General features: G+C 33.0%; 1 protein-coding gene across 4 annotated transcripts in view; it reads right to left on the bottom strand.

The window, feature by feature from the left end:
• Triqk (triple QxxK/R motif containing) overlaps positions 1-6,300 on the bottom strand; it is a 71,058-nt gene that overhangs the window by 58,777 nt on the left and 5,981 nt on the right. For 2 of the 4 annotated variants that reach the window (XM_013012378.1, XM_013012379.1), the window contains exon 2: positions 3,657-3,775. The exons of the other annotated variants lie outside the window; for them this stretch is intronic. The gene's annotated coding sequence lies outside the window, so the exon portion shown is untranslated. The remainder of the gene's footprint in view (positions 1-3,656; positions 3,776-6,300) is intronic. 4 annotated transcript variants of the gene reach the window in all.

Here is a 6,300-nt window from a genome sequence, read left to right as displayed (position 1 = left end):
GAAACAAAGGAGGAGGCTACAATGCTTGATAAGAAATGTACTCATTATCTTGCCCATGTAATTGTAACCCCTCTGTACAGTATTTTCACAATAAAAAATACGTTTATAAAAAAATAAAGAAAAGAATAATCGTAATATACAGGTCTTTCAGAATTTCCCTGTTCTATCAGTGATCATGTCCATACAATGAAATCTCAATAAAACCGCCAGAAGCCAGGAAAAAAATTAAATTAGGAAAAACTAATTTACCATGTCTAACAACCTAGAGGCAGGGAAATACCTGTTTCAGCCCTCTATAGACATCTTGTCCAGGTAAGAAGGAAGAACTGAGAAACACTTGTAAAGTTTACAGTTAAAAAGATGAAAACACCTAATCACCAGACTCACCCTACATCTTGCCATATCACTCTACTTTCTGTTTTCTTATTAATAAGTGTTTTTTATTTTGAAAATACCATATAGAGGGGTTACAATTACATAAGCAAGGTAATGAGCCTCCTCCCAAAGTTGTAAAGTTCATTTTTCAACATAACATCTTGTACATCTCATTGTTGCAATGTGTCCACCTGTATCCCTATTTAAACAATTTGTTTGTTCCCTTCCGCTCCACAAAATAAACCAACATCAAATACAGTAAAAACAGGGGTTATATCGTGGGGGAGAGACATAAAAAGCAACAAAGAAATTATCTTATAAATATGTTAGAAACAATAGCAAGAGAGAGAAACCATTTGAGTCCTTATCTTGGGGTTCATTTCGCCTAACAAGTTTCAATAATTCAAAACTAACTACTTTCTAAAAATATTGAGTGAAAAAATTTTAAAGTAAGCAATTTTAAACTGTATGCATGCATGCATGCATTTATGAATTTATGTGTGTGAACCTGAAGCCTTGAACTTGCCTGGCAAGAGCTCTACCACTTGAGCGATACCTCCAGCAGCAATTCAAAACTTTCAAATTGCTCACTGTTCCATGCAGTGTGATACACTTTGTCCAATATATCCCCATTGTATAAGCTCAACCTTTAGTAGCTACCTTCTTTAGCATATCATTTATCACAGGATCACAGTGATTGTATCTATATAATCTTCATTATGGTTAATAATGGCCTCAAAGGACAAAAGCAGTTATGCTGACAGTTCAAATATGGAAGATATCCCACAAAGTGCTTCCTCTAAATAACAAGATGGAAATACAACAGAATATTTTAAAAACAGAAGGAGAGATACCATATTTATGTAACTTTTATTGAACTTCCATCTTATTGTTGGTTATTGTTATTAATCTCTTACTGTGCTTAATTTAAACATTTAGGTTTATTGGAGATACATATGTAGAGGAAAAATGGAAATAATATTCAATACTGTGATAGGGCTGGTCAACCCTTACTGTCTTAGAGTTTACTCCTAGCTTCTGCAGCTCCATTTTGCTTTTGACTCCATCTTAAAGATAGGACTGTGATAGTTCCTTAATGTTTGGCATTTAAAGATGTATGTAGCCACTGTTCTGTTTGTGTTCCTAGGAAATGACACAGAGATAATTATAGAAGCTGGTCATGCTGCCCTCCTCAATGCCTGCTTACAGCATTGTCTTATAACACTTCTGCAACTTTTTGCTTGACTTGCACCTACAGATAAGAACTGCTATGGACTTTCCATCCCTGAGCAAACAAAGAGGTGTGTTTTCTGCTTTAGAAGGGGCCATGAAACTAGGCTTGAGACTACACTTTTGGGCACCTGACGGCTCAGTATAGTCCTGGCAGGTAATAAAGACTTTCTGTTGGCTGTACTCTATATGTCCATGTGGTCTCTCCTGGTGGTCTTCTCCACAACAATACTATCGTTTCAAACATCAACTAGGGTTTATAATGTGTCTCATGTAGGTAAGTTGTGGGGCAGAGAAACTATTGTACTAAAGGACTATGTTCAGCTTTTCTTTTCATTCAGTATATCATGTCTAATTTTCAAGAAAAAAAAATTCAAGGTACATCAAAATTTAAGAAAATAAAAAGGCACAATTAAGAAAGCATCAATACCAGATTCAGCAGGAATGTTGGAATTATCAATGTAAGGACTTAAAACAATGAATAATATATTAATGTAGTAAGGCCCCTAATAGATAAAAAACAGATGGACAAGTTAAACAAGAGATGGAAACCCTAAGAGAAAAACTAAAAGAAATGCTATATATCAAAAACACCATAATAGAGATGAAGAATGCCACTAGTGAGCTAAAGAATCTGTCCACTTGCACACAGAAAATAGGAACTTATGTAACTGAAAAAGAGAGCAAAGAGTGAAAGAAATCACAACAAAAAATGAAGATTGGAGAACAATTATAAAAAGTGTAGGTTATGCATAGTGCAAAAGAAAGAAAAAATAATGAATGAGAATCACCTAAGTCAATATTAAACAGCAAACCAAGATCAAGAAAGCCCAGACGATAAATTCATAAATAAAAATATACCTAGGCTATTATTTTCAAACTATAAAATGTTAAAAGATAAAGAAATAGTTTTGAAAGAAGTCAAAGCACTATAACTCTAAGACTCCTACCATAACAAAATAAGAATTGTATCTCACTTCGTAGAAATCATGTGTTAAGTAAGAGGTAAGTACATGGAAGAGTTTTACACTTACCTATCCATTTTGCTATGAACCTAAAATTGATATTTAAGAAAACTCAATAAGATGCTATGAAAATAATAGATAAATACTTAACTAGTTTAGATTCATCTCCCTATTATAAAGTAATTGAGATTTTATTATCACATTAATCAAGATCAGCCAAAACGCCTTACCTTCATGTGCTTATATTGATATGACAAATAGTGACAATAAGCAAAGAAAACTACTGTATATCACTTGGTGAATAGTGATGAGCAATAAAAGCAGTATTAACTATTTACTAATGTTACAGGGCCATTAAAATGAGGAAGATCCCTTTTAAAGAGACAGATGCATAGGAAAGTAAAGAAATAATCCCAGAGTGTAAAACAAATGCAAAAACTTTAAGATGAGAAATTCCTGGAGTGGTCAAATAAAAATAAAGCAAGTAGTACACCTGCAACAAGTGAATGAGAATGAGAGTAAAAACAAAAGGTCAGGTCCTGCAAAGAAATACAGGTATAGCTTTTATTTTAAGTGAAGTGGAGAGCCATAAAAGGGCATTGAGTAACATCAGTAGTGGGAGAGACAGTAGATGAGAGAAAAATTATGAGGGTCCATGCTTTTCATTCTGTGCCATATTTACTCTCTCCAAAATGTGGAGCATGGATGTACCAATTAAGAAATATTTAAAATATTGTTTAAAATGATGGTATGTTTATTAATTAGTATGCAGCAACACTGATTAAAACCAACACGTAATTATGAAAACATCATTAAAGTATAATAATAGACCAAATATCAAGAGATTAAGAATTAAACGTAGCAGCCAATCAGAAGACAATAATAAAAATGATTTAATAAATCACACAAAAATATTCACAGCTCTATGAATCTTGCTTCATTTGCTTTCATTTGTCTAATATCACAAAATACATACAAAAACATTTGCAGAAGAAGGAATCATGTTCAAAACAAGAAAACCAAATTGAAAGGAAAAAAGCCACAAATCAAAGCACCTTTAGCAAATGTTAAATCAAGTAAACGCACCTTGTGTTGTGTTCTTGATGCTGCCAAGTCTGAAATCTGGAGGACCACCCACACATAAGATGTGTCCAAACCAATTCTCTAATGAGTCAGATCTGCCTTCACTCCTGGCAAATACAATTCTAAATATCAAAAATAATATATTTTAATTGTTTGCTCGACAAGAAATGTATTCATTACCTTACTCATGTAACTGTAACCCCACTGTACAGCATCTTTACAATAAAATAAAATTATATATATATATATATAATCTTTTTAAATTACTTTTCCTACTGGAATAGGAAATAAGAATATAGGAAAATATTAAATGAACTCCAGTTCCAAAACTGTTTGCAAAATGGACTCAGTTCAAAGGCTATTAGTTTGGTAACTCTATTATCTTTTTGATTCAAAAATATATCCGAATATACATGGAAGAAATATATAAGTATATTTGAAAAGTAATTCATTTTATGTCTCCTTGTCACAAGGTCCTATTCCAAGATAAGGGCTCTGAGAAGTTCTCTACAGGAACTGCACTGGATCGTCCATGTTCCAGTTAAGGAGTAGAGTAATTTCCCCATTCTGGATCAAGATGGAATGTAGAGAGGCTAATTTCAATTTATTTTTTATTACTTCAATTTGTACAGGGTTGATTTACCAAAAGAATGCATTTAATCAAAAATAAAATACTTAGAAAAAAAGTTAAGAGCAAAATTTCATTTTAATTAGGAGTGTCTTACATGTAACAGCCAAAACAAAAGCTAGAAAAAGAAAAATAAACATCTGAACAAATCTTCCATTTCTTAAAAACCATAATAAGAGAAAAGATTTTCAAATCACAGGTATAATAAAGGTCCATTGGCCAGTAGGCCTTATAGTGCCTCAACTCTGACCATCTTTACCTATTTTATGTGCTAGTCTCTGAACTCTTTCTATTTTCTAATGGCATAATCCTATTGACAACTTAATAGCATTACAAGGCTTGTTCACCTACTTCAATGTTATCATAACTGCCGCCTAAGCTACCTTGACTTCATAGGCATTCTTTAAGACCCTGTGTCAATTATCTCCTTTATACTTTACTTGTACAATTTACCTACAGTTGTCAGACAATCTGTATCTGATTGACATATTACTTCCTTACTGAAGACTGTAGATGCCTAGAAGAATAATCATTTTTATAGTAAAATATTCATTGTTAAAATATGGAAGTACTATCTGATTTTTGTCCTTAGTTTGGTTCTAAAATCTTTGCAGCAATCTTGTTTCATATGTATGGCTAGAAAAGAGAGGCCTGGCGCTGGTGGCTCACGCCTGTAATCCTGGTTACTCAGGAGGGCTGTAATCTGAAGAACACAGTTCAAAGCCAGCCCCAGAAGGAAAGTCTGTGAGACACTTATTGCCAATAAACAACCAGAAAATCGGAAGTGGCACTGTGGCTCAAGTGGTAGAGTGCTAGCCTTGAGCTGAAGAGCCCGGAGTTCAAGCCCCACGATCAACAAAAAAAATGAAAGAAAGAAAAGAAAACCTTTAGAATGTTAAATGTAAATAATAATATTTTTTTGCTAACTCCAATTCATAAGAGATGACAGAGATGCAGAAGTGAGTAAAACAAAGAAGCAGAGGTCGGAAGCAAAGTCAGATAGGAATGGTCACTATGACATGTAATACACTGATGAGCAGTGAAAAGCACTGCTCACATATCCACTTCTTTGCAATGCAGCCATGAGCAATACAAAAACAAGAGAATTTGGCTCTGTTCTACAAAAACGTTAGTTATAAAAAATAAAAGTGGAATTTCATAGACTTGATAATTTCACAACATTATCCTTTCGATATTTTTAAGCCATTTAATACTGTAAGAATCACTCAAAGCACTCATGGCATCAGAAGTCAACTATTGTCAATGGCTTTGATATACTTTATTTATACTCTTCCATTATTAGGTTTCATCCCTGTCCTAAATAACCAGAATTTGTCAATTTATTTTAATCTCAGTTGTCATGATTGAATCAATGTTCATAACTAGTGCCTTCTCATACAAATGATTTTTGTACATTTGCATTTAATTTTTTATTAGTTTTAATAAATTATTTAGAGTCAATTTCATATTCTAGAATTCTATAGTATAATATCAGTTATCACACACACATACACACACACACATACACACACATATACACCATGGCTTTTGTATTCATATCACACAATCTTAGAGTTGAGTAGACCTGAGGTAGACTTCCTTTTATACATAAGAGTGGTTTTCTGCTGCTCCCTACTAGAAACAAAAAAACCCATGGTAATGATTTTTAAGACTCCCAAACATTGCTTTGTTGCCTTTCAGCATCTGGTAATAAAGAAAACAAGTCTGAAACCAGTCCATTTTTTACTTCTTGATATTATCTCCCTTTTCTTTTCATTCAATATGATTGTGTCTTTATCATTATAATTTAAAATTTTCTGATTTTTTTTGCTTCTTTAAACATCATATGTTACATAAAAAGATTTTCTTTTTCAGAAACTTCTCTGAAGAAGAAAGAAGGATGGCCAATAGTCACATGAAGAAATGTTCAACATCCCCAGCCATAAAAGAAATGCAAATCAAAACAACATTGAGATATCACCTCACTCCAGTTAGAACGGCAAAAATCAAGAACTCTAA

The sequence above is a fragment of the Dipodomys ordii genome, unplaced genomic scaffold (genome assembly GCF_000151885.1).
Source record: "Dipodomys ordii isolate 6190 unplaced genomic scaffold, Dord_2.0 Scaffold17, whole genome shotgun sequence".
In the NCBI taxonomy this organism is placed as follows: domain Eukaryota; kingdom Metazoa; phylum Chordata; class Mammalia; order Rodentia; family Heteromyidae; genus Dipodomys; species Dipodomys ordii.
This window is presented reverse-complemented; position numbering and strand designations above follow the sequence as displayed.